The sequence below is a fragment of the Ixodes scapularis genome, unplaced genomic scaffold, assembly GCF_016920785.2.
Source record: "Ixodes scapularis isolate PalLabHiFi unplaced genomic scaffold, ASM1692078v2 ptg000105l_1___fragment_1__unscaffolded, whole genome shotgun sequence".
Classification (NCBI taxonomy): Eukaryota; Metazoa; Arthropoda; class Arachnida; order Ixodida; family Ixodidae; genus Ixodes; species Ixodes scapularis.
The window spans coordinates 158,873-184,950 of NW_024609912.1; the positions used below are offsets into that span (position 1 = coordinate 158,873).

At 46.9% G+C, this 26,078-nt stretch overlaps 1 long non-coding RNA gene and 1 pseudogene across 2 annotated transcripts; both read left to right on the plus strand.

The window, feature by feature from the left end:
* On the plus strand, positions 1 to 25,703 carry LOC115309018 (annotated as a pseudogene).
* Positions 19,708 to 21,060, plus strand: LOC115310999. 2 transcript variants are annotated; one of them, XR_005715396.2, is made up of 4 exons: positions 19,708 to 19,978; positions 20,100 to 20,156; positions 20,292 to 20,346; positions 20,969 to 21,060. It is a non-coding gene; the product is annotated as an uncharacterized LOC115310999 (long non-coding RNA). The 2 variants fall into 2 exon arrangements; XR_006076952.1 differs by having other exon boundaries at positions 20,105 to 20,156.
* Positions 25,704 to 26,078: the final 375 nt, after the last annotated feature.

The window sequence follows — 26,078 nt, forward strand, 5'->3', positions numbered from 1 at the left end:
ATGGTCGAATGGGTGTTACACCTCAACAAACTGATGCAGGTGGTCTTTACGAAGCTGGGCGTCCCCGACTTCGGCATATCCGACATCAGCGTCCCGTTGCCGAAGCGCAGTCGTAAGCTGCTCTCGATACTCTGCAACTTCTGGGTGCGACTGGGTCGGCAGTGGAACATGTGGTCAGACATCGAGGTGGGCCTCGCCGCCGCGAAAACTGACCGCGAAGCCAAAAGAGCAGAGCTGGACGCGGTCAAGGCCAAGGTCAACCAGCTGTCCCAGCATCCCGGCATCAACCCGGAGAGGCTGGCGGCAGCGCAAGGGGAGCTCGCGGCCGAAAACAAGGCGCTGGCGACCAAGGAGCCAAAGCAGGCGGTTGTGATGAACGACTACAAGAACTTAAAAAGTGCCAAATGCCAGGTGACCGAGCAGCTGAAGAAAAGGTTTGTTTTCGTCACTCCTATATATTCAGTTGACGAGTACTGACACGAGAATGCCGAGTTCTGGTTCGCATGATTAGTGGCTAAGCCGCTAGACCCAAAAGCTGCCCGCCTTTGTTTCCACTACACTCGTCGGACGCGTCCGAATGCGAAAGGCGAATGGCGGACGCCGGCGTTCCGCGTTCTAAAGCGTTTAATGAGTGCAGTGGAGCCTGCTTGAGGTCTCCCCACTAGTCCTTCCAACCGGAGCTCTGGCTACCTCAGTTATTCGGCGCATTGTCCCATTTCCTATTTTCCACCAACATACAGTGCCTAAGGGACCTTCACAGTGCCTCCTTTCAAGCATTTTTAAAAAAAAATGAACTGTTGGGTAAACACGGCACAAACATAATAATAATCTTAATTCAATGCTGAGGGGTTGTGACAACAAAGAAGGGTCATTCGCCCATGTCTGAGGCCTGCAGCGACGCGTAATGAGGCAATTTTTCTCGTGTATGTTTGCAACTTTCCGTGCCAATACTGCATGAGAATGTCGCTTTGATATGACCTTCTGTACAAATTCATGCAAGCAGGCAAGTGACCAACCTAAATGGCAGTCGTTCAGTTGCTCTTCTGTTTTAGTCAAGTTTTAAATCGTGGCAGATGAGAATTGCTCCTTTGATCACCTCAAAATCCTGTTTCGATTTGTTTCAGTTTCAATGGTGTGAACATAAGAATTGACCAGTACAAAGTGGCGACCTATAAGTCCCTCGGTTAAATATCTGCCAACAAAAGCCTTTAAAGCCAAGTTTTTTGTGGTAAGAGAGTGGTGTAGCACAATGACATATTGAACATTCAGGCCTCATATGTCCTCGGCTTGTGGTAGTATCTTCTTTCTTCCTTCACCAGGCTCAAGAAGGCTGCCATTAGTTTGGCGCAGATGTCATACATAGATGGATGGATGGATGCTAACGACTGTACCCTTTATAACGGGCGGCAGCTTGCTCCACCTACCCGCGGTGACGATTGGGATCAAAGTTGCCATAGTGAACTTCGAAAAGGGTCCGTGATCTCGCGGTCTGCCACACCCTGTGCATTCTCTGCAGTAAGGTGGAGGTCCTCGACCTGAGGTCTGCAGTGCACGACGTCCGAGCCAGAATCTGCCATTCGCCAGAGCGGCAGCGACGGTACTTGGCTGAGGAAGCGGAGACAGGGTCTCAGCTGCAGGAGGAGCATCGTCATCTGCAAACCAGGGTAGAGGAGTTGCGCCGCAAGATGCAGAAGGCTCCGAGAGAGCGAGAGGCCTTGACCAAACTCAAGACCCAGCTGCTCTTTAGCCTGGCCGTTGAGCAGCAGCTGGAGTCGTTGGTGCAGGCCAAGGAGAACGCGTCTGCGCGCAGGTCCGTCCCGTACTCCGTCTTTTTTTATAGCCCTCCATCGCACCGCACTTGGTGTCCTAAAACCGCCGCGGCGGCCTGGGCGGTTGTCTTGCGACGAGTTTGCTTCGACTTGTAACGTCGGAGTTCGGTGCGACTCGTAACGTCCTTGGGAACATCCGGAGCTTGCTTAAAAAGTGCTCTTCTCTATCCGTGTTGTTTTGAGGTTGGTTCACATATTGATCGTGCTGCACTTGCTTCCAGCCAGCTGCGACCAGAGGATGCACTGGTGCTTCCATTTTGCCTAGTATATATTTTCTGCCCTGCCGCAGCGCAACTGCGCCCCGTAATCTCGTGGCTAAATAAATGTTTCCCTCATGCTCGTACAATCTAATTTTATTTATGCATCATTCACTTACCGTGGTCTCGAAATAATTCTGACAATGTTACAGGCAACCATTGCTCGTATGTAATGCATAGATTTGATCTCGCAAAAACTGCAAAACCTTGTCTGTGGACTAGACGTGCTCCGGAGCCGCCTCGGTGGCTCCGAGGTGGCTCCGAGGCGAGAGCGCCGGCCTATGGATCCCCAGGTGGCGGGTTCGAATCCCGACCGAGGTGCCCGCAATCTGACGGAGGCTTATTGCGGAGAAGGCGCCGTGTAACCGAGCTTTCGGTTGCACGTCAAAAGATCCCCAGGTGGTCGAAATTAATCCTCAGTCCTTCGCTGGGGCGTGCCAGATGCCCGTCGTAGGTTTGGCACGTAAAACCCTCAAATTTGACTTTTTTAGACGTGCTCCGGGGCTGCCTGACAGATGGTGTTCGTGCGCCCTCGTCGTAAGCAGTTGCGAGAGATCGCGCAACACGCTAAACACATATGTGTAAATAAGCCTTTAAGCATAATTCTATATCAGTAATAACTAACCAAATATTAATTTTTTTTTTGTTTTCTTTAGGGGAGCATTTTAAAGGCAGGTCTACGCTTTTGTATTCTCTGCTTTGTTTTATCGGGGGGAAAGTTCCACGGCCTTTCCGAAAAGAGGAAGAGTGCACATGTGCAGCCTTGGGTGCAGCTGGAGGCGCGTGAGCACACGTGTTCCCACACCTTTGACTGCATTGCCACAGAATGTCGTCCGCGATTATAGCAGAATCCGAGAAAGTTGTCCCCTCTCCAGCTGCTTGAGATATGATCTCATCCTCGTACCTTTGGTAACACTGCCCGTAAGTGTAATTATTGACAAAGTGACAGCGGCGGGAAGGAGCTGTTCTTGCCTCGATTTGCCCGTGCTTTTGAACGCAGGAAGAGTGCGGAGGACAAATACCACCGCCTGCTGAAGGAGAGGGAGGCAGTGGCCGAAAACAAAAGTCAGCTGAACGGCCGGACAGCGTTAAAGCACCAGGCCATGCAGTCCCAGCTCAGTTTCAAGAAGGAGCAGTTGGCCCAAGCGAAGCAGCGCCTCGAGGAGCTCCATCTCGAGCGCCAAGAGGGGGTCTGCTCCAAGGATTCCGAGGTCTGGCACTGCCAGCTGGCCGCCATTTTATAGTAGGCAAGGAGGTTATAATGGGCAGGAGGTGGCGTAACGTCACGGAAGTGGGCGTGGACAAAGTGTCCCCACAGTCTTTCGGCCAACAGGAAAATAGTTCTGTGTGCTCTGCTTTTTGTGCCAAAATAGGCTACACCCGCATAGTATTTAATAAGTGACAAATATAATAACTCTGAAGATGTTCCCGAATTCTCAGAGACGATGTTTGACATTTTTTACCTCAATAAACAAAAATACAAAAGTATTTTCCTTTGAACTAAAAAACAGTCAAAATAACATACGAAAGCACAAAAAATTACTGAGTTTTGTATGCTTCCCGTATTCACACCAGCGTACAGAACTGAGTAGAAAAAGCACGGAGTATAAAACAGATTTTCACTCAATAATTGTTTGTGAAGCGAAATATTTTTTTTTAATTCTTGAAAAGCGGTTTTGTTCTTTCCAGAAATGGGGCGATTCAGGGGCGGATGTAAAGGGGGGGGGGAATCCGGATGTCCTGACCCCCCTCTTGAATTCTTCATGTGTAAAATTTAGGAATTTAGGGCGTGAAACGAGAGAGAGGGGGAGGGGGTTCCTAAACAAATGGTACGCTGACCAAGACCTGACCCCCCTCAGAAAATTATTGCATCCTCCCCTGGGTGAAGGTGCTTTGCATGGTCCTGCCGCGCAGCCTGCGGCATGGGGGGAAGGGGGTTGCAATTTGGGTGTTCGCAAGACCCATGAGACCAGCTTGTGGAACCCTGTTGTTCCCCAAAACCCAGTTTGAGAACCCCTGCTCCTAACTTGCCTAAATCTAAAATGCGTAACAGGGGCATTTTCACTGGACACCCTAACCTTTAGCCATTATTACTCAACTTGGGCAACGCCTTTTTTCATTGACCCGATGGATGAGTCTTTCCCTGAAGACTAAAGGGCTCATCTTTTAGTACTTGCTGTTGTACACCTTGCTTGTCTGTATTTGTTTGCCCATTAAAACGAGACTTCTACATCAATTTTCTGTGTGCTGTTTTGCAAGTATTGTCTTCCTTCTGACTTCAGCTGGAGGTGCTCATAAAGGACAACACGGAGCTGCAAGTGCAGCTAGAGCATGTCAAGAGGCTGACACTCAAGAATGACTCTCTGAAGGAAGAGCTCAGGTAAGAATTCGAAAGTGCACTTGGGAAGACTCAGTTCCTGTCATATTTGTTTTTATGCTGCCACGATGTCGGCAAAGTTAGTTTCATTTAGTCAAACCGCAGCGATTTGTCGCCGTTTTTATTGAGAGGGATGAAGTCCAAGCAAACCTTACAATAAAGAAATACTCATCTTCTCAGATACTCTACACAATGCATTTTGTTGTCTGAAGGCATGCTAAGAATAAAGTTGTTAGCTAATGTGTGAGCTTTCACCTTATCCTGGTTCTCTGCCTGCAAGCCGGTGACATATTCGAAAATTACTAGGTAGAACAGTGCAATTAATAGATAATGTAACCTTCATACGCATATTGTGAAGGAATGGGTAAAACAATGGTTATGTTGTACAATGTCCAATATGTCGGTCCTTTTTATCCTAACAGGCATAAGACCAACGAGGTGGCAAAGGTGACAGCCGAACTTGAGAGCACCATGACCAAGCTCGGGTGCTGCCAGAGAGAGAAGCAGTCTCTACAGCAGACGGTGTCTCAACTTACCGGGAACTATGCAGGGCTACGAGCGGAACACTCGGCGGTGCAGGTTTGAGATCTCCGTTTTCTGCGTGCTGGTTTTGTTGCAGGGTGAGGCGTTCTGCCTCGGAAATGTACTTATGCCGAGAAATGCCCCTGGAGGTTTCATATCTGCAATGGCCTACTCGACAAGGGGGATTCCTCACGCACCGAAATGCCCTTCTTCGCTTAACAGATTCTAGTTAAGGGGCGACATCGGTCTTTAATGACAGGTTTGTTAAATTATTTTTTGTACTGTCGAGACCGGTTGTAACGAAATAGCGGCCACAGTGAAGCGATCGGGATTTCCCTTTTGCACTTAGTTATAACCGAAGTCAGTTGTGACGAAATAGCGGATATAGCGAAGTGATTTGCGGTTCCGGTTGACTTCGTTATAACCGGTCTCGATAGTATATGGTGATTTTAAAGTTTCCTGCAATTTTAGCAAGTTTTTTTTTGTGGTTCAATATTAGTGCTACACTTTTAACATTATGTATAGTCTGAATTTGCATTGAAGTTTATGGTAACATGACATTTTCTTAAAACACAAATTTGGGCTCCTTGCAGATTTTCAGGAGGGATATCTCAGCATCTAGGACAGATAGAAATAAAATATATTTTTGCAATATGTTGCTAAATATGTGAGGCATACAATGTTTAGAGCAGATTTATTACCACAAGCCTAGGAATTTTTTCAACTCATCTATTGTTTTATTACTTAGTTGCCACACACTGAACACTGAGCTTCATTGTGTTTAGAAATTACTAATAATGGTTAAATCTGGAAAGTAATTTTATCATTGTATTCTTTATACTTCGTAGTATCTAGCCATGCATCGAACATAATTTTTTGTTCAGTGAAGGTTTTTCTCTTTCTGAAAACAAAGGAGTTTTATCTTGAGGACTGTACTGCTGACCGAGAAACTGACCAGATATTTGCAATTGGCAAGAAAAACTGAACAAGCTTCTGCACTTTCATTCAGTTTTATCAAACAAAAAGGATGAAAGCTCCAAGGCCATTGTTCATTTTTAAGGGCAATATATTTAGCATGACTGGGCTGTCGTTTTTTTACTGGATTTATTTTCATTAACCAATATTTGGGAGGTTCTGAATTGTAATTGTAAGAATATTAAGGTAAGAGAGTACATTGATTTGTGTGTATAGTTACTCCATATCATTGGGAGCTTCCTCAATAGGATAGGTTTTTCGAATCCCCTGTTCTAGGACATCCCCAAGGTGTGTGTTATCTGAATCTTGCTATGAATCTCATTCCCTGTCTAGGGCAAATGTTAATTATGTGACTAGAGCTTCGGTTTTGCCTTGACTTTGCTGCACATTAAAGATGTACAAAAGATTTTTTCTTCGTGAAAAAGGGACACCAAAGATGCACCTTTAGGTGCAACGTACATAACATTGCCATCGGACTCACTTGCAATACTTTTCGTTTACTCTGTTTTAAGTAGCCTCGGTTTAATTTGCAAGGCCCTCATAACATTGTCGCAATCAAGGATTGGATGCTTATGATGCCCTCGGAACGCTTTTGTTGATGCTTCTCTATGCTCGCTACCTCCACGGGTGCTATAGATTTGTTTTATTCCTTCTGTGCGTGCTGAAGATTCGCGGTGGTGCAGCTTCTGTGCTGATGAGATTCATCTGCTTGCAGCTGCTGCTTCAAACCGAGCAAGAGAAGTGTTCGCGGCTTGCAGAGTCTCTCCGTCAGAGCCAGGAACGGGAGGCAGAAAAGGACCAGCTGCTGCAGGACGCAGAGATGATGCGTCGTGACCTGCACAACACGCTGCAAGAGTTGAAGGTGGGTGGCACTACGGCTCGATAACTTCCTGCGCTATGCAGTTAGGGTTTTCCGCCGAGATGAAGCTTCCTGGTTCGTGCTCGATTCTGCAGTTGTTGTTGTTGTCACAACAAATTCACTGCATTAATCGCCATAAGTTTTGCATCCACAATGACGTGCCTTCCTAAGAACAGTGGGCGCGCATCGATGAGGCAAGCAAACTGTATAGGGTAAAACCACTATAGCGAGAATTTCTCACACTGGGTTTTTAGGAGCCAGGGTTTCTAGGTTCCAAATTTTCCTTGGCCACAAGTAAAGTTTCAGTGCTATATCGGAAATTCTGAGCCATTCATGGATGCAAAATGAAACACACCCTATTTTATGTCCAAGGTTTGCAGAAACCGGCCTTATACATAAGAGCAGGGTGTGGAACCGAAATGTTCTTCGTTCCGGTCTTCGTTCCGGTTCAGGGAAAACGGTTCAGCTCCGGTTCAACTCTGGAGTAAAAAAATAAAGGTTCAAACCGGTTCGAACCGGTTCGTACTCATATGCTACAAAAACAAATGACGAGAGCAAAATATAACTATGCATATTTTATAAAAGTGTTACATATAGAAGCAAAGGCTTACATTACTGTGTGGAACGAACGAGCTAGTGCTGGGGAACCTCGGGACGTGGGTGAAAGCGCAGTTCAATGTCAGGCAGCTGACCGAAGAATGCATATCCGGGGAAAGACGGCACCTCTGAGACGATAGAATGAACTTCAGTGCAGAAAAGGCTCGCTGCACGCGAACCTGGGTCGCAGGCACTCCCAGGGCTATTTGCGCCAACGCGTAGAGTTCTGGATGGCGTTCCCTTTTCTCCTCCCAAAGCTGTAAGACACTAGCATCCATTGGAAGCCGCGGCTCCTTGTCTAGCAATGCTTAGAGCCACTAAATGAGCTGCGCTTAGAGTATCGGCACTCCGTTCCCCGACATTCTTGTGGGTGCCGCCATTTTGGCTCGTACGCAGAGCAGACACAACTGCCGATCGTCATGATTCAAAAGTGCGACTTCCTCAGCATTAGATCCGGTGTTAGGAAGGTCACGTAATATTGATATGCTCTGTGGCGAACTGTTTAAACATTTCTGGGGGGCGGAAAAGCGTTTCCTGCGGTTTCAGATGAAGCTTCAGATAACTGGCAACCATGATTTTAAGACACAAAATGGCCAAGTGTCGCTACTCTGAGGCGTAGCTTATTTAGTGGCACTAGCAATGCTCAGAAGAGATGAGCGCCTTGATGTTTGTGTTTCTGATGAGAAAACGTTTTGGTCTTTGCTGTTTCTGCTACCGAAGCTGCTTTGCTGTTTTCTTGTTGAAAGTAGTGAAAGCGCACAATAAAGACGAATACGAAGACGGAGAGGCAAACAGGACGAGCGCTGACTATCAACTGATTTTTTATTGGAAAAATAGAAACAGCAAAATAAAACCAGCAAAAGCCACAAATACTACAAAGGTGACTAGTCATCAATAACTCGGCCACCACACGTGTCAATAAAGTCCACTTCCTTTTTGTGAAGGAAACGTGAGGGCTGACTGATACACTTATCAGGACATTCCTTCTTGATGATGTAAGCCTCCAGTACTTCCCTCGCCACCTTTTCTTTACCTCTCCCAACGATTGTAGTGCCTTGAAAGTTGGGAATGCAGCTGCAATCTCTGCAATGTATGTGTAAATGGGCTCCTGTTGTTGAACGCAGTGATAAAGCATGTTCACGCAACCGTTCGTTCAAGCACCTTCCGGTCTGGCCTATGTAAACCTTGCCGCAGCCCAATGGAATTTTATAGACCACGCCCACCGCACATTCCACGTATTTGTTTACGTGCTTCACTGTGCATTTCCGCTTGCTTATCTTTGCCTTTTTCTTTTATTCTCCGACATAGTTGAGCCAGTTTACGTGGTGCTGAGTATAGCAGAAGTACCTCGAACCTTTCCGCTACATTTTTATATTGTGTGACACCCTGTGTAAGTATGGCATCACGTGGGGTCTTGCTCTCTTTTGTTGCTTGTCCTTTTGGCTTTTGTCCCTGAACTTCTTCAGAAGTTTCTCAGCCACTGCGAGCATAAGGGGAGTAGGATACCCTCCGCTTCCAAGTCTCTTGACCTGACTACAGAGGCTGTCGTGTAACTGTTGATTAAATCCCCCTTCCCGGTGCTGAACGGGACAGATGATAATATCCGCTCAGTTATTTTGAAAGCAGATGGGATGCTCCACGGTCTGGCAACTAGTGCAGGTTCTAAAATATCCATCGGCCTTTGTATAGCTTTCTTATCCGATCAGTTGTACAATGAAATCAAGGCGTTTAAAGTAAATTGCACACAACTCTGCAAAATTGAAGGCCAAAAAAAAGCTTAAACTGAACGTAAAAAACAAAAACAAAGAGAGGTATAGACAACACTAAGGGTGTTGTCTATACCTCTCTTTGTCCTTTTTTTGCGTTTAGGTCGAGATGGAAAAGCCAACTAGCCCAACTCACCATTTTGCCACCAAACAGGCTCATTAATTGGTCACTTTTGCTGACGCACGAATTGGGATTGTTCTAGTATTAAATTTTCTTCGATGACCCACTTTCGGTACCCAAGAAAAGGTAGGGACGAACGTGGGCAGTTGTTAAAGAAATACATAAGACCAGAAATCTCGTAGAATTTATATTTACTGTGCTCATTTCGTCGGAGTTCTTGAGACGAACTTTATAAATTAGGAAGACGCCCGTTATCTGAAAACCTGATAATGGAACGTTAAAGAGCATTCCGCTACCTATTTTTTTCTTCTTTTTTTTGACTTTCCACATGAACGAATCACCGAAAATATAATTGATTAGTTTTTGTCCAGAAACGAAAACATATTTATTTCGGTCCAACTCAACTCCGGTTTGCGCAAAGATATTTTTTTTTCTTGGTTTTCTTTTCAAGGTTCTGTGTTTTTCGCCACGCACTTTTCACGCAACCTGCCTTCGTGTATGAACCGAAAACCGCATGGAAAACATGTCGGTTCCGCTCCGGAGCGAGAAAACTTATTTTGTTGCGGGTCAACTCCGGTTTGCGCGAAAATAACTGGTTTTTTTTCCGGTTTTCGGTTTACGGTTCGGGTTCGGTTCAATACCCTGCATAAAAGGGGTTCTTGGGCTCTCAAAAAGAGATTCTTCGGCTTTTGGGTGATGCTTATACTGGTATTGTCATTTGAGGTGCTGATGTAGTGAAAGTTTACCGAAGAAGTGACTTCCTTAAGCGGGTAGTTCTCTGCTAGGAAGCGTTCGTGCCTCGCCATAGATTATGCTTTCAGGTAACCCGTAATGAAGAGTGCTCACTATTGCACGTTGCTCGAGAACTGCCGAACCTTTGTTTCAAAAACTTCGCAGATCACGCCGTCAAATAAAAACACATTTTGACTTGAGTTGACTTGATTGTCGCAGCGCGTCAGAGAGCTGCTACCTTGTGAGTGTCGGTCTGCTAACCTGTTGCGCTGTTTGCATGCCAGGGCTGTTTCTTGTAAAAGGAAGGGCATAACCTTGTGCGCAATCTAATAATTAGCAACATGTCTAGTAATTCGTTTAATTCCATCTACATTGATGGTGGAGCTCGAGGGAAAAAGCTGTGAAATACTGCTTGACAAGACCCTCGACCCCCTACATAGGCACAACAGGAGAGGTACAAGAAAAAAAAAAAAGCTACTTCATGCGAAAGTACAAAACGGGTGGATAATAGACGCATACAACAAACAAATAAAAAAAGATTGAATAATCCTGGAAACATTAAACAAACTGCCAGATCACTGGCATTCGCCACGGCATACACCGACCATTGTATCATATTGGAGTCTTGTGTTTCCCCTCAGGGAAACATCCGCGTCTTCTGCCGGGTGCGGCCAATGCTTCCGTCGGAGGAGAGGGAGGGCGAACGCCTAAGCCGCATCTGGTTCCCAGACGAGGAGACTGTGGAGCTGGTCAAGCCCGACACGGAGGTGAGGGCACCATTGGTGTGTTCTAGTGTAGTCTTTGGAATACATAAATGTTATTGTGGACAGTCTACCAGTGAACATTGAGGGGAAGAGGGAGCTTGCACTGGTTGTAATACGCCAATAAAGATGGCAAAGCTTGGTAATGAAGTTATGAAATTCCAGAATCAAAATTGCAAAGAGAATTTCTAGGAGGAATAGCATTTTAAATTTGAACAGACTCAACTGTGCTGTCATGGGCAGATTTCGCAGTATGCAGAGACGGTATTTAATTCCTTTAGTTCTTTCTGTGCCACTTACTGCATTTATTAACAGTACATTGCAATAAGCTGCTTCTCCTTGAAGGTGCCACTAGACGTTGTAAGATGCGATAGTTTTATGCCATCGTGTTAACTAGATAACAAAAAGTTCTGACCTAACCTTGAATTGAGATCGTGGTGGAAATACACGAAATAGTGGCAGTGTCTGCTACTGACAAGGTTCCTAATATCGTTTAGAATTTTTACAGGTTTTTTCCAACTCTCAACTGAGTTACATCTCAATGTTGAGCTCCTGCACCTTGTTAACTTTCCTCCGTGCTCGTCTTTGATAAAACAAAGCCAGTTTTTTCATAAAATCGCAGAGTATCATATTTGCGTGACCGACCAGTTGCGTTCCCTTTCTCCAAGCAGAAGGTGATGGCGTTCCCCTTCGACCGAGTCTTCCCGGGCTCTGCGGCCCAAGCGGAGGTCTACGAGGAGGTGGCACACGTCGTCTGCGCTGGACGGCTACAACGTGTGCATCTTCGCCTACGGCCAGACCGGATCCGGGAAGACCTTCACGATGGAGGGTCCGCCAGACCTGGACCTGGGCTGCCCAAACGACTCGCAGCTGGGGCTGATCCCCAGGGCCCTCCAGCAGGTGTTCATGTCAGCGCAGAAGCTCCAGAACACCCATCACTGGGAGGTGAGTGCTTCTGCGTGCGTAGCATTTGTAGGGCCGGTTCTTCAGGGTTTTCGTCTCCGTGGCACGTAACCTCTACGATGACGTCACGGTGTTCGTAACAGCTGGTGTCTGACCATGGTGCTGTAGCTATCAATCAAGAGTCTCAAGAAAAGCTTTGTCGGGGCAGTAGCGCACTTGGATCCAATAACCGCCGGTCAGGGTGTGGTAAAGCCCATGTGCCATAATTAAGCATCTTAAACCTAGGGCAGTGAGTCTCCACTGAATATCAAAGCACATCCAAACAATCTTTTACTCTTTACACCCATACTGTCTGCAATAAGCGGCACTGTTCTGAGCATCAAATCTGACAAGTTTTCCTCGCGTGTGTCTTCTAGTTCACAATGGTGGCGTCATACCTGGAGATCTACAACGACAATGTGCAAGACCTCCTGTCGACGCGCCCCCGGTGCAAGCAGACCGTCTGCCAGATCAAGCAGGAGAAGGACGGCTCGATGATGGTGACCAACGCCACCAAAACGACTGTCACTTCTTCCGAGCAGGCAAGTGCGGCCCTAGTTTGACCAAGGTCACCGATGAAATTTGGGTTTGACAGCGATAGCTGTTATGGACTCCTCCTGCCACTGGGAATGACATATGTTAGTCTGTCGTAGTTAATGTAGTAGTTCGCGTAGTAGGGTGTCCGTCGATCCTGCCAAATCCTTAAGAGATTGCCCGCCGCATGCAGGAATCGAACCTAGGTTCGCTGTGTGCAAAGCGGAGGCGTTACCATTGAGCTACGTTACAGCATTATTAACCCACTTTATACTTGTGGTTTTTGTTGTACTGTAATGAACGGCCGTCCTGGAGACCCTCAGGCGTCCAAGCCCATAGACAAGCATCCGCGGCAGAGCTAAGGGGCTACTGAGCGACCTTCCAAAAAGCAAGCAGACGTGGGAAGATGTCCAGGTATTTCGACATTGAAACCCTTAGGGCTCCAAGATGCCGATGGACAACAGTCCGCGGCGAGACGAAAGGGCAAACAAGCGGCTTCCCTCGAAACCAACAGACATTGGAGGTGGTCGACATACCTTTACCCGTACTTCCCAGGCTGACCTACTCGTGCCAAGTGCCCCGCACCCAATTACCTTCGCGTCGGAAGAGGAGGCAGTGGCACTTGTGTTCTGGGCTTCGCGCCTACACCTCGGGGTACAAGGGGAGACGTCCTTGAGACAGCTGGTCTGCATGGGGTTGGTGGCGTGTGTGAGGGAGGAGTCAACTTAGCTACCCGAAATTCCTCCGTGGGGAATGTAGGGAAAAGTCCCGTTAAAAGAAGCTGATTTCTTCGGGACTTCGTCTTCAGATTCTGTATTTCTGTCCTCTACAAATGTAAACTGGTTGTCAAAAGCGGCCCTGCTTTGGAGCTCCTTCTGCCCGATGCCCTGGTCGGCACTGGGCTCCACCAAAACCCGACAAGGATAACCCCAGAGCTGTTACGGTACCCAATGTCCACTGCTCGCGCCCTCTGGGAAAAATGCGAAGAAATGGCCTATTCAGTGCCAAGAGCTTGTGCCGGGAGATAGGGTTGCGCATGCTCCTGAACAAAAAATAAAGGAGTGTTCAGAACAAAATGGTCACTTCTATTCTGTTTCGAATGCTTTTGTTCACGCAATGCACGGTGCGTGAACGCGATGCCGATGCCCACTGACTTTGTCGTGACGCGTCTCACCTGTCGCTGTGGTCGCTGTGACTGTACTTTGGATTAACGCGGGACTGCTCAATTTCTTGGTGGTCTTGAGGGAAACTTGGCGAATTTAATTTCGATATAGGCTCTAGTTTTGTTATTTCCTCTGAAGCTTAAAGTCAAAGTTGCGCTGCTCATACACCATGCAAAAGACGGTGACCACTGCAGACACAATGACAGAATTATTACCGCGCAGACAGGCCTCAAGCATGTTCAAAGCATGTTTCTCGTACATATGTATGCTTCATCATGTCTGCAGACAGTATTTCATACAATGTATTAGCAATGCGGCTGTGGCTTGACAAAGTCTCTTGGCATGAAGCAGTTCCACAAACCAGGGAGACGACTGGAAGTGTTTGGCTTAGTCATGCATAGCTCACCTAGGCTTCAAAAGTTGTGCTTACTGCTTTACAAGAGAGGTAAGCGGGTATTTCCATACATGTCAATTCCTTGTTAAGCATAGTGTTTAAAGGTGCGAGAGATTTACTGTATGAACTCTGCTATGGCCGATTGTTTGATTGAGCTTGTGCAATGTCTGCGTAGATCTACGAGCTGCTCCGGCGTGCTCGCAAGCATCGGGCTGTCAGGGCCACCCAGTGCAACGAGCACTCCTCCCGCTCGCACTCGGTTTTCCAGCTCCGCATCACGGGGACTAGCCGCCGGACCGGTGTGGGCAGCCGAGGTGGGTGGTCCCCAGTGGTGGACACGGTTCAGTATTTTTTGCTGCAGCTTCGCTCCTGGCTAGCTGACTGGTTTGCCTAACGCACGAGACAGTAACACATGTTTTCTACAAGGTTGCACGAAGTTCATTAGTCTACTGGAATAAAAAAATAATTCGTTCGTGGCAGAGCAGAATTTCTTTAAGGCAGTTAAACAAAGTTTAACCTGCCCTAGAAATAAACTGTTAAACAGTTTAGCAGTTTCCTTTCTATCATACAATCTCCATCTTGCAACCATTGCTGCTTCCAGAGACTTTTAGTCTCTTTGCCTACATGTCCGTCCTGTTTGTGGCACCCATCTAACAGTTCCAGATGACTTGTTTTTCATTTTGCAGTTCACTTCCTTTCACGGCAAATGAAGTGCTTTCCCATTAAGTGCCACAGATTATGTGAAACAGTTGCTGAAGTTTGGGGCCTGCTGATGTCTGCTGCCATACAGCAATAATCTCCAATGCTGGTATGTGTGTTTGCAGGCCTGCTAAACCTGGTGGACCTGTGTGGCAGCGAGCGACTAGACGAGTCCAAGGCGGAGGGTGCCAGGCTCCGGGAGGCCCAGCAAATCAACCGCTCCCTCTTGAACCTGGGCAACGTCATCCTGGCACTCTCCCAGAAGGTCTGCAATCTCCTTTAAGCAACCTTCTTTCTGAATATAAGTTGGCTGTAGAAAGGGAACGCCTTTGAGAAAATATCTGCACGAAAATGGGCACGTTCAGTCTGCTTCTCTCAAGGGTTTTCTCGTGCTCTCAGTGCAGTTAGGATGCGAACATCACACATAGGAATATACTACTATAGGGTAGTCTGTTGCAACGTAATGTTAACGGGAGCCTCTCCCGCCAAGCTCTTCCCCAGGATTGGCAGTTTTCTCTTCTCGGTATTCGCTCTGCTAATGTGGAAAGAAAGACTACTTTCATTTGGTTACTGTATCGTGAAACAAACTATTAATAAATTGAAATGGAAGTGGCATCGGGGGAGCGCCAGGGAGAAGCTAATGCTTTAAGAAAACGTGGGCGCACGTAGTGCAGTTGAGCAGCAGCCTTCTATGATGCTCCTGTCCGTTTAGTGACTAAAGTGCAAAGCTTGTGCACTCCGGGGCGTGAACTCGCACCCAGTGACGGGTTGCTCCGGGCTGTCAATTATTCTTTCAAGTGAACCGGAGTGCAAGTGTGGTGGTAAGGTCGTTGTTTTGAGCAATGGTCGTTCCCCTTCTTTGGCAACTGCAGGCAGAGCACGTGCCATACCGCAACTCCAAGTCGACCTTCCTCCTGATGGACAGCCTGGGAGGGAACAGCAAGACCCACATGCTGCTCAACGTCTCTCCCCGCGAGAAGAACCTGGCAGAGACTATCAACTCGCTGCGCTTTGCCACAACGGTACATACTTCTTTACGGTTACATCCCTCTAGGGCAGTGGTTCTAAAATGGGGGACTGCAGACCCTTTGGGGTCTGCAAAGCATTCTAGGGGTCCACGAAACCCTGCCTTATCAGTCAAGCCTGTCAATAAGTTTTTTTTTTATCGGGTTGAGAAGAGACATTCCAATTTTTGGGTAAGTTTTCTCGTGTCTATATCAGCGAGAGAAGTCTACTCCACTCTAGTCCTTAGTTATATTTATTTAAAAAATCATTATCGTAATAAACATATACCTTTCCCTACCCCTCACCACGAATGGGGTCCTCCATCATTTCTGCCGATCCATGGGGGTCCCCGAAACATCAATGGTTGAGAATCACTGCTCTAGGGTTTTGCAAAGGCATGGCGTGCACTCTCAGAAAAAAAGGGTGTATGTGGGTGTATCGCGCACCCTTACACCCCCCTTCGACTGGAGACACCCGGCGAGCGTAATCGCACTCCCATCACGCGAATCCTCCTCTCCCAAAGGAATCGGCGGGCGAGGCGAGGGTGTTGCCAGGTGCGCCATTACACCCCCCCCCCTTTCCTTTTTCAAAAAGGGGAGAGGGAGCGCTATCAGGAGAGCGCAACAAAACAAACAAAATGCGCGTGGTAATAGAGTAGAGCGCGCGTCCTGATTAGCAGTCACTGGTTACACGTCATCCGACTGACAACCTATCGCGATAGCGATCGCGTTTCGTGCATTATCTGGCCTTCGTGTTGCTAGGAGACTTGACCTCCTCACCTCTTGCATTCCATCTCGGCGTGCTTCGGCGGCCATACTTTTGCTTCGGCTGGCGGGTGACATCGCCTTTGTTCATTCGCGCTATATTGAATTGCGTGTTTTTTTAGAAGGTGGTTGGACAAAGCGGATCGTGTTCACGAAGCGATGCTCGGCACGTAGCTGCACTGCAGTCACAAACCAAGATGTGCCCGCCCGATAAAGGTAAGTCTGCCGTTTACATGCACTCGTTGGATGGTGCGTTTTGCGAGGCATGGGGCCTGCTAGCTGGGGACGTGCTTTCCTTTTTCTCCTGTTTATGTCAGAGTTTCTTCGCTTTTGTATTTGTGGCATGTGTGCGCGGTGGCGGTGCCCGGTTCTCTGAGTGCACAAACGAGCACGACATCGCAGCTTCGAGACATTATTCTTGCGTGTAGAGCTGGCGTCATTCAGAGCAACGGGTCTCTATCGTTTCGCCAAAAAAACACTTTTTGTGGACAGATGTTTCATGGACTCTCGTTCGTCGACACTACCGTTCCATCGACAGTCGTTACGCGGATTTAGCGTTGTAGGGACATTTCGTCGCGGGTGTATCCTACACATACTATCCGCTTCGTGGCAACAGTGTGAGGCAGCTTCTTACAGAAAAAAGGTAGTTTGTGCTGTCGATAAAGCATTCTGGCGATGAACCATCGCGTATCTATAAAACGATCTGTCGGTGAAACGTAGTTCGATTGCAGAGCAACATGCTCGCGCTTGTTACCGGCTTCGCTCGCACTTATTCTTATGCAATGCGATTTTCAGTGGGGACGATGGAACTAAGGTGGCGCTTCGGGACAAGGCAGTTAGAGTTCTTTTATAGGTTCCCTACGGGGTCAGAGTTGCGCGTTCATTTTCGTAGCGCCGTCTTTCCTGCACGGCATGTTGATCCAGCTCCTCACGCGACTTTTGGACCTCTTTGCGAATATGTGCTGCCACCTCGACACGAGGCTAAGTGTCGAGAAAACAACGCGCGCGCAAGGCGTCCCCACCCGTTCCACACCCAAAACGTCAGCTACATCCTGTTCAACCATTGAGGCGCTGTGACCTAGATACTGCTCCCCCAAACTCGCCTTTGTCCCCATCGTGCGTAATCTTCCGCCCCCGAGGTCGACACAACGAAACCATATTCCCTCCCTGCTCGGCCACTACGAAGAGGGAGAGGGTACTGGAACCATTGACTCTCCAACCGACGAGGCGCGCTCAAAAGCAGGGGTGCCGGCGGGGAGCGTGCAACGTTACTTTCTTGCACGGTACGTGGTCGGATCTCGGCAAATAGCGGCGCGGCGGCACGTAGAATATAGACGCGCAACTCTGGCTCCCGTAGGGAGCCTATACAGGGACTGGTACTCTAGTGCAGCATTGAGATTATAGGCTCCAGCCAGAGTTGCGCGTCTGGTTTCCACGTGCCGCCGCGCCGCTATTTGCCGATATCCGATCACGTGAGGAGCAGACTCCAAATGCCGTGCAAGAAAGCCACCGGTACGGCGGCTTCGCCGATGGTGCAAGCGCCTCGGTGTGCATACCCCCGCTTTTGCCTCCTCCTGTCCTGCTTTCCAGGAAATGAGGAGGTAAAGCGCGGCGGCCGCTATTCCCCGAATTCAGTCACGTGAGGAGCAGACTTGAAGTGCGGGAAAGCCGGAGCTACTGGGATGAACGCGCAACTCCTGACTCCCGTAGGCTGCCTCTGCAGGAACTCTAGGGCAGCATGGAGTTCCTGCGTAGGCCCCCTATGGTAGCCAGAGCAGGGTCGCCAGGTATTTGCAGATTAACCCGTCAAAATTTCCTGATATTGTGCCCAAGAGTAGCCAAATGTCGGGCTATAAAAATAGCCCAACACATAAAATTTCATACAAGGTATTTACATCTCTTTGGAACACGGGTAACATGATACATGACATAAGGCAATTATTTACAGAAGAAGGCAATAAGAGGATAAAGCGTCCCCATGTATATTTTAGTGCAGCGAAAGAAGGGGGTTCTCAAACATCTGTTAAGCTGCCCCCACTCCTCTTCCTTCCTCCTTCTGGAAACACGTGCCTCCACCCCTGCCTGCGGTATTAAATCGTGCCAAAAAACTTCAGAAAAACGATATTGCACCTCCACAACCAACACCAATGAGGGTCCACATATTGTATTTGCACGCTTGTGATTTGGATATTTTCCTTTCCTAACCTCAGGAGATTGTTTTTCTCTACCCGGCGCAGAAATATCATGTTTAAGGCTTTGAAAATTGTTGAATATCGGGTATGAAATAGCTTAATAGTCAACCACCAGATTTTCCTGCCTATTACAAAACTGAGAAGCCCAATCGGGCTGTTTATAGCCCAACCTGCCAACCCTGAGCCAGAGCTGCGCGTTCACCCCGGAGCACCGGCTTTCCTGCAGGGGACGAAATTCTGCTCCTCATCTCACTGGATTGGGCGAATAGCAACGTGCTCCTTCTCCTTTCCTGAAAAACAGGAAAGGGGGAGGAGACAAAAGCAGGGGAACGTACGCTGAGGAGATTGCGACGTCGGCGAAACGGCCGTATCGGCGGCTTTCCTGCACAGTATTTGGATTTTGCTCCTCACATGGTCGGATCTAGGCGAATAGCGGCGTGTCAGCGTGTGGATAACAGACGCGCAACTCTGACTCTCGTAGAGAGCCTATGCAGGAACTCTAGGACAGTGCTCACCAGCTTCGGTGTGTGTGGTGCTCAGTTTGGCGTTACTTTGAGAGCTCTATTCGGAAACATGTGCAGTGGCTGTACCCGCGGATGCTAACTTTTGCGAAGCTCGAGTTTGGCTAACTTTGAATTGTCATGTTGGTACCCTACTTGTCAGACTCTTTCTTGGGCAAAATTTGTAAAATTAGACTACACGTTTTATTGCATTTTTCATTTGTGAAGCATACACTTTGTCACACTGCAGCAACAATTAGGTGTCGCAGTGTTAATGGTTCAAAAATGCGAGTGTCTCCTTGTGCTTGTAGTATGCCAGTCATCTCACGCACCTGTGAAGTGTGAGATAACATAAGATGCTTGGTTAGATCACGTGTACTAATGACTCGAATCTCTAACGCACAGGAGTGAAGCTCTGCTGCTAGCACTGATGTCGCCATAGTCTCGAGGCACCGTCTGGCAAGGTAAGCGATCAACTAGCCTGCTGATTTTTGTTTTCTTGTCAGATTGTTAAGCATATACTGTGAAATTAGGCTAAGTGCTTGCTTAGATCACGTGTGCTAATGACTTTCATCTCTACTGCACAGGCGAGAGGCTCTGCTTGTAGCACAGTCGCTACCATAGTCCCGATGCCCTTTCTGGGTAGGTAAGCAACCAACTATCGTGCACTGTTTTTTTTTTTGTTGTTTTTTTAGTTTGTAATGCATGTATTGTGAAATTGGGCTTGGTGCCTAGCTAGGTCACGTTTACTGATGACTATTTGCACCTAGCAGTGATGCCATCATTGTCCCGAGGTAAGCAATTCACTACCCTGCGGACCCTATTTTCTTTTTTTCTTCTTCTTAACTTGTCAGGCTGCTAAGTAAAATTGTGTAACTAGGCTAGGTGCTTGTCTAGATCACGTATACTAATGAGTAATCTAATGCACAGGCGAGAGGCTCTGCTTGTAGCACCGACGCTACCATAGTCCCGAGGCTCTGTCTGGCAAGGTAAGCAATCAACTATGCTGCAGACTGTTTTTCTTTTTCTCAGGTTGTTAGCGTATCTTGTGAAACTAGGCTTGGTGCTTGGATAGATCATGTTTGCTAATGCCTATTCTCTGATGCACAGACCAGAAGCTCTGTACCTAGCAGATGCCGCCATAGTCCCGAGGCACCGTCTGGCAAGGTGAGCAATTGACTATCTGGTGGACCCTGTTTTCTTTTCTTCTTTACTTGTCAGACAGCTGGGATTATATGGTGTGATTAGGCTTAATACTTGGTTAGATTACATGTACTCATGACTCAAATCTCTGATGCACAGGCTGCCCTCACGGCAAAAGAGGTTTAATTTTGGCAGACGCCTTTCGTCAAGCATGGTACGCAGTCTTTACCATTTTGTAACTATTTGATTCAACGGGGGCGACATGTTTTCTTTAGCGGCATTAATGATAAATAAAGAGTTTGAAGTAAGAAGGACAGCATATAAAATGGCACAAAAAAGGAGCAAAGCATAGATACCATTCACATGGGCGTACCAACCGGGGGGGGGGGGGGGCAAAGGGGGCGCAAGACATGTGTTGTCCCCCCCCCCCCTGCCACCCCCCTAAAACAGCCGCCACAAGGCAGGTTAAAGACTGGCCGGCAGCGCCCAAGGGATACCAAAAGCACTCGCCCGCCCGCCCCCCCCCCCCCCCTTCCCCCCTTCCTGACTCGAAAGCAAGTTGGAACGCCACTGACCGTACATATTCCCCACGAACTACACCCTCTACAATACAGATACAACTACACATTGTATCTGTATTCCTGAATACTTTTTCACCATTCTCGCAGAAGTGTCTCGGGGATATAGCATTGCATAAAAGACAATGTATCTCAGTATCTGCATTTTTGGCCTTAAAGCAGATGTATCTCAGTATTCCCGAATACTTTTTGGAGTGTGTCTGCCCAGCCCTGGTTTATGGCACATTAATTTATTCTATCATTCTTATTATTTTCCAGGTACTTTGGGCAAATCAACCCATCTGAAGTGCGATACAAAAGTGCAACCAGTGGCATTGCACCAAAGTTGCGAACTCTTCCAGTGCTTTGACATCTGTGAGTGTACCGTCCTTCAATTACACCCCGTGTCACTAGTTGTGTGTACTGCAGGTGAATGCAACAGCCATGCGAAGAGAGAAAAGGTGAGCACTAGGAAGGCATATGGGAGGCGAGGGCAGGGCTGGGGGAGAGGGGGAAAGCACTATGAATGTTAGATAGGAGAGGAGGTTACTCTTTTCACCCGCCTTTCTAGCGCTTGCCCTTTCCCCTCTTCGGGCATTGCCTTAGCCTGTGCTGCGCGCAAGTAGTGACTCGGAATATATTCACCATTGTACAGATTATGATGCACTGGCAGGTAATAGATAACTGGGTAAAATTAATCTGCTCAGTGCTTGAAGATGCAGCTCGCGACTTGCTTGAACACGGCCCACAGGAAACCAGCTGCAAGCTCCTGGTCTCATAACGAGCACTACAAATGGCATGCATTATAATATGTCGCTAATAGACCGATCTCACCAGCTAGTTTGAGTACGCCACCGCTGCCGATATGCATCGTGGGAGCTGTAGTCTTTCTACACGCGCGACAACCATGCTGGAGGTTTGCGCGAGCAGACCACGAGGCAGCATGAGCTGTCGCGTGAACTGGTCTGCCTCCTACGAACTACAGTTATGGCGGCGTCACGCATGCGTGGAACGCTTGGTGGGATAGGTCTATTCATTTACGCTGGAAACATAGCTATCCTCTTATAACATATCCACATAGTTAATGTAGTTTCGTTTTTATTTTTCAGGTGTTTAGTCTCTATTTTTCCTTCCCGTCTTTTTTTTAGTATTTACCACCTGCACGACAATTCCGATGGTAGGCTGCAACCACGAGCTCTTTGCCCAAGGATGCACTTCAACTGCATGAACTCTCGCTTGTCAGAAGCAACCACCAAAGATAAATTCATGAGCTCTGGATTCTCGCCCTCAGAAAATATCGCCATTAAAATACAAGTATTCGCTCAGACTGGTGCTATCAGAAATTCTCAGAAAAGCAAAAGGCATTCTTTCGAGACATGTTGAGCTTGAATATATCCTGAGTGAAATAAGCAACGGCAACAACAGTGTACTTGTTCTCTTGTCCTCTTACAAAATGCCAGTATGTTGGCGGCAGTACCACTTTAATTCTTGCGATTGCATCAGGAAAGGGATAAGGGGAGCACTACAAATGAATCACGGCTAAAAATGTCACTGTCAAGATTGCAAGTTACAAAACGTGGAGAGCGCAAGGTCCCTTTAACAAATTTCTTGACCCCCATGCCTTACAGAAGCCCTCGATCTTTTGGGGGTGGGCTATCTGGCCTCTACACTTAAATGTGTTTGAGAGCACTGTTTTAGATGGTCCAAAATTTTGTTAAAGGAAGCTTGCATTAGGACACTTCTGATGTTGGCATTCGTTTATCTGGTTAGGCGCCACTGAGTACAAGGTTGCTTATGGCAGTTTTCGGCTAATTGTGCATTTTATTAGTAAAAAATAAACACAGTTGCAATAAGAAACAGGCTGGCATTGTTGAAAACCGCCAAAATCAGTTGTTTAAGTATATTGAAAACACATGCTTTTTATCTGTGTTTTCGGTTTTCCAGCCTTGCACCTGTATCTAAAGTGGTAAACTTTCCACCCCACTATTCTTCGATGGTGTGCAAAATATTTATGAAGTTGGCTGAGTTCCTGGTTTTTGGTAATGCTCATTAAGTAAGGTGTGGGGCCTTGACAGTGCCCTTTATGTATCTAATCATGGTATACAACTGCGTTTTGCTTTTCAGGAATGCTCCATGGCTCTTTTTGGTGGTCAACACCCAAGGCACAAGACTAAAAGATCAGACATGCAAAAACAAGAAGAAAAGAAACAAGCGACGTTGCTGGTGCATGCATTCAATATGTATTTTTGTAGTATATGTTTCATCCAGTGTTTACGAGCAATAAATATGTAGGAACAGATACCAATTTTCGTAGCTTATTTGATAAAATATTGCATGATCCTGACAATGTTATATTCGCAGGAGTGACACAAAAGCTCTCAATTGTATTTCAGGTTGACAGTTAGGACGTCAAAATGATGCCAGGCCATATGATGAAATGGCGATAGAATGTGCGATTGGCAGCTTAACTGCTTTCGGGTTGACAAATGGGACATGAAAATGACACAAAACACCGTCATTTGACGGTTAAAAGCTTGGAAAAGAGCTGCAAATACGTTTCCTGTCTATTTGATGGAAAAATGTTCTAGTGTTAGTTTTGTTGACTTCGCACATGTACACCTAAGAGTGGGGTTTATCGGTTCCCAGTAAGTGAGAAGGGTGTGGAAAACGGTATATAAGTACACCTAAGAATGGGGTGTAACTGCATTCCCAGTAAGTGAGAAACGGAATATTTGTGCACCTAAGAATGGGGTGTATCAGTATTCCCAGTAAGTGAGAAATGGAATATATGTACACCTAAGAATGGGGTGTATGAGTATTCCCAGTAAGTGATAAACGGAATATATGTGCACCTGAAAGAGGGGTGTATCAGTATTCCCAGTAAGTGAGAAACGGAATATACGTACACCTAAGAATGGGGTGTATCGGTATTCCCAGTAAGTGAGAAACGGAATACACGTACACCTAAGAATGGGGTGTATCAGTATTCCCAGCAAGTGAGAAACGGAATATATGTACACCTAAAAATGGGGTGTATCAGTATTCCCAGTAAGTGAGAAACGGAATATATGTACACCCCGGGGTGGGGTGTGTCTTATGCACCCCCTGAGGTGCACATGTGCACCTCAAAATGAGGTGCATGAATGCACCCCTTTTTGGGGTGTCGCATATATACCCATGGGGGTGTCGTATATGGGACAAGTCACATACACCCCACTGGGTGTAAGTACTACACCCCTTTTTTTTTAGAGTGTGTTGTGGGCCATATGTCCTTCAAGATTTGGGTGCCATGGTTGTGCCAGGCTAAAAAGTGGCAAAACAAGTCCTAGTCAGGGGCCAAGGCATGCCAAAAACAGAACTGGTACTGCTCAGACTTATTGCATGATCCAGTAATCATGCTAAATTTGTTTTGAAAATGGTGCAATAGTTTCATGGATAATAAAGCAGTATAGTTATCCGCCCCATTTGAAAAGGCCGCCGTGACTGGTGGGCTGGTGACGTCGCCAGCCAACTGCGCGGCGTTCTTTTGCGTGCATTCGCCGGCTTAACTCTCTTTGCGTCTCGATCTTGTTTCCTCATTTATTGTCCGCGTTTTGAGCTTGTGGTCTGCGACAATTGTCTACAGCATCGCTCACTTCGTCAAAGTCTTCGACACTGACTGCAGCCGCAATGAAAGTGATGTTGGAAGCTGCTCATTTGACTATGACCCGCTGGCGACCAGCGACGGCGAGTCGCGGACGAACTCGCGGTGGTCGGTGTCGTCCGTGAAAATCTCGAAGGATCATGCAGGGTGGATTGGGGAAGGTCAAAGGGCCGTGGGCAAGAGCGAGAGTGTCGTTTGGGTAGCAGAAGTGCGCGAGCGGTTTTAATCGTATCTTATCGCGGCGAGGCGAGCTTAAGCGATGAGCGTTTTTGATCACGTGGTCTGTGGGCACTATGGTGTGACTAACTTGGGCAGTGTTGCCTGGTTGCCAGATGAAAATTATAGAAATTTGTAAATTGATTATTGCAGTTACTCAACCTCTGAAAATCAGAAAGCTTGGTGTATATACTAAGTAACCAATGAGTATTTCATTTCAAGAATAATCTATCCATTTAATTTTCGTGTCCTAGTCCTTGTACCCCTTTCGTGTACTAGTCCTCTATTTCTTTTACCCCTTTCGTTCCTAGTCTTTCATGTCCACAGCTATGACATGGCATATTTTCTTAAATGTGTATGGCATTAGTTAGCTCCTCCACCTCGAAGAATTTAGGCACCAGTGTTTAAAGTTTATGCCTACAGCTTAAAAGATGTAGGCATCAGTGTTTATTATTGCTGGGGCACTGGAAAGTAAAAAGGAGTAAATCTGCAAGCCTTGTTGAAGATTGTTCTATGTGTTCTTAGTCTTCCTCTTCTGTTTGTAGGTGAACCAGTGCGACATCGGGACAGCACATCGGAAAATGCAGGCCTCATCCCATTATTAATGGCCTGCTTCCCTTTCATCTTTTTATCTATTTTTGTAAACAGCCGGGTAATGCCCAATGGATCATCTTTAACTATCGTTTCAATCTTTTTAGTCTGGTTTCATGTACATACAGGCAGCTTTTATGTATAGTACATTTTTATGGATTTTATGAAGTGTTGCGTACTGTAACCTCATACATACTGGTTGCGTCGCGATTTTATGAAGTTCCGATTTTATTTGACTTCCCGAGATTCTCATTTTTGCAAGGTTAGGCAGACACTTCAATGTGGATGTTCTTGCAGACGCATCCATGTAGGACAGATGGCAGTGCTTTTTTGTTTAGTGAGACCTGTAGACATCTGCAAAATCGCTTGCTGCATTGCCATGGGATATTTTGTCCAGAAAGACTATCCCAAGATACTATGACCTTGATAAAACTGTTTAGCCAACTGACACTGTCAGCATAGATATGTAGATGTCTTTCCCCCACATTCTGTGTGACCAAAGTTAAGATATTACTTCTGTTTCTCTGTTTTCATGGCATTTAATAAACAATGCATCATCTCCTCTTTCTGTTTGTGATGCACCCAGCTTGTGGAACTAGCAGGTGTTGCTTCCTAGGGCTTTATATGCTGACACTATGTAACTCCCAACCATTAAGAAAGTTGTCTGGGCCAGTACTCTCGCAGGATCTCGAAACTGACAGCAACCGCCAACATGTAGGCCAAGCATTTCCTAGTCTGCTGCCATTGCAGCATCGCCCAGTTTACTTGGATTTCTGGGTGTAAACCTGTAGATTACAGTCGAACCCGGATATATTGAATTCAAAGGGGATCATAAAATAGTTCTAGATATCAATATTTTGATATACAAAAATATGTTAACTTAAGCTCCAGTTCAAATTTCCGCGCGTCTCTGCTAATACCGAAAGCCGCGACAAACGG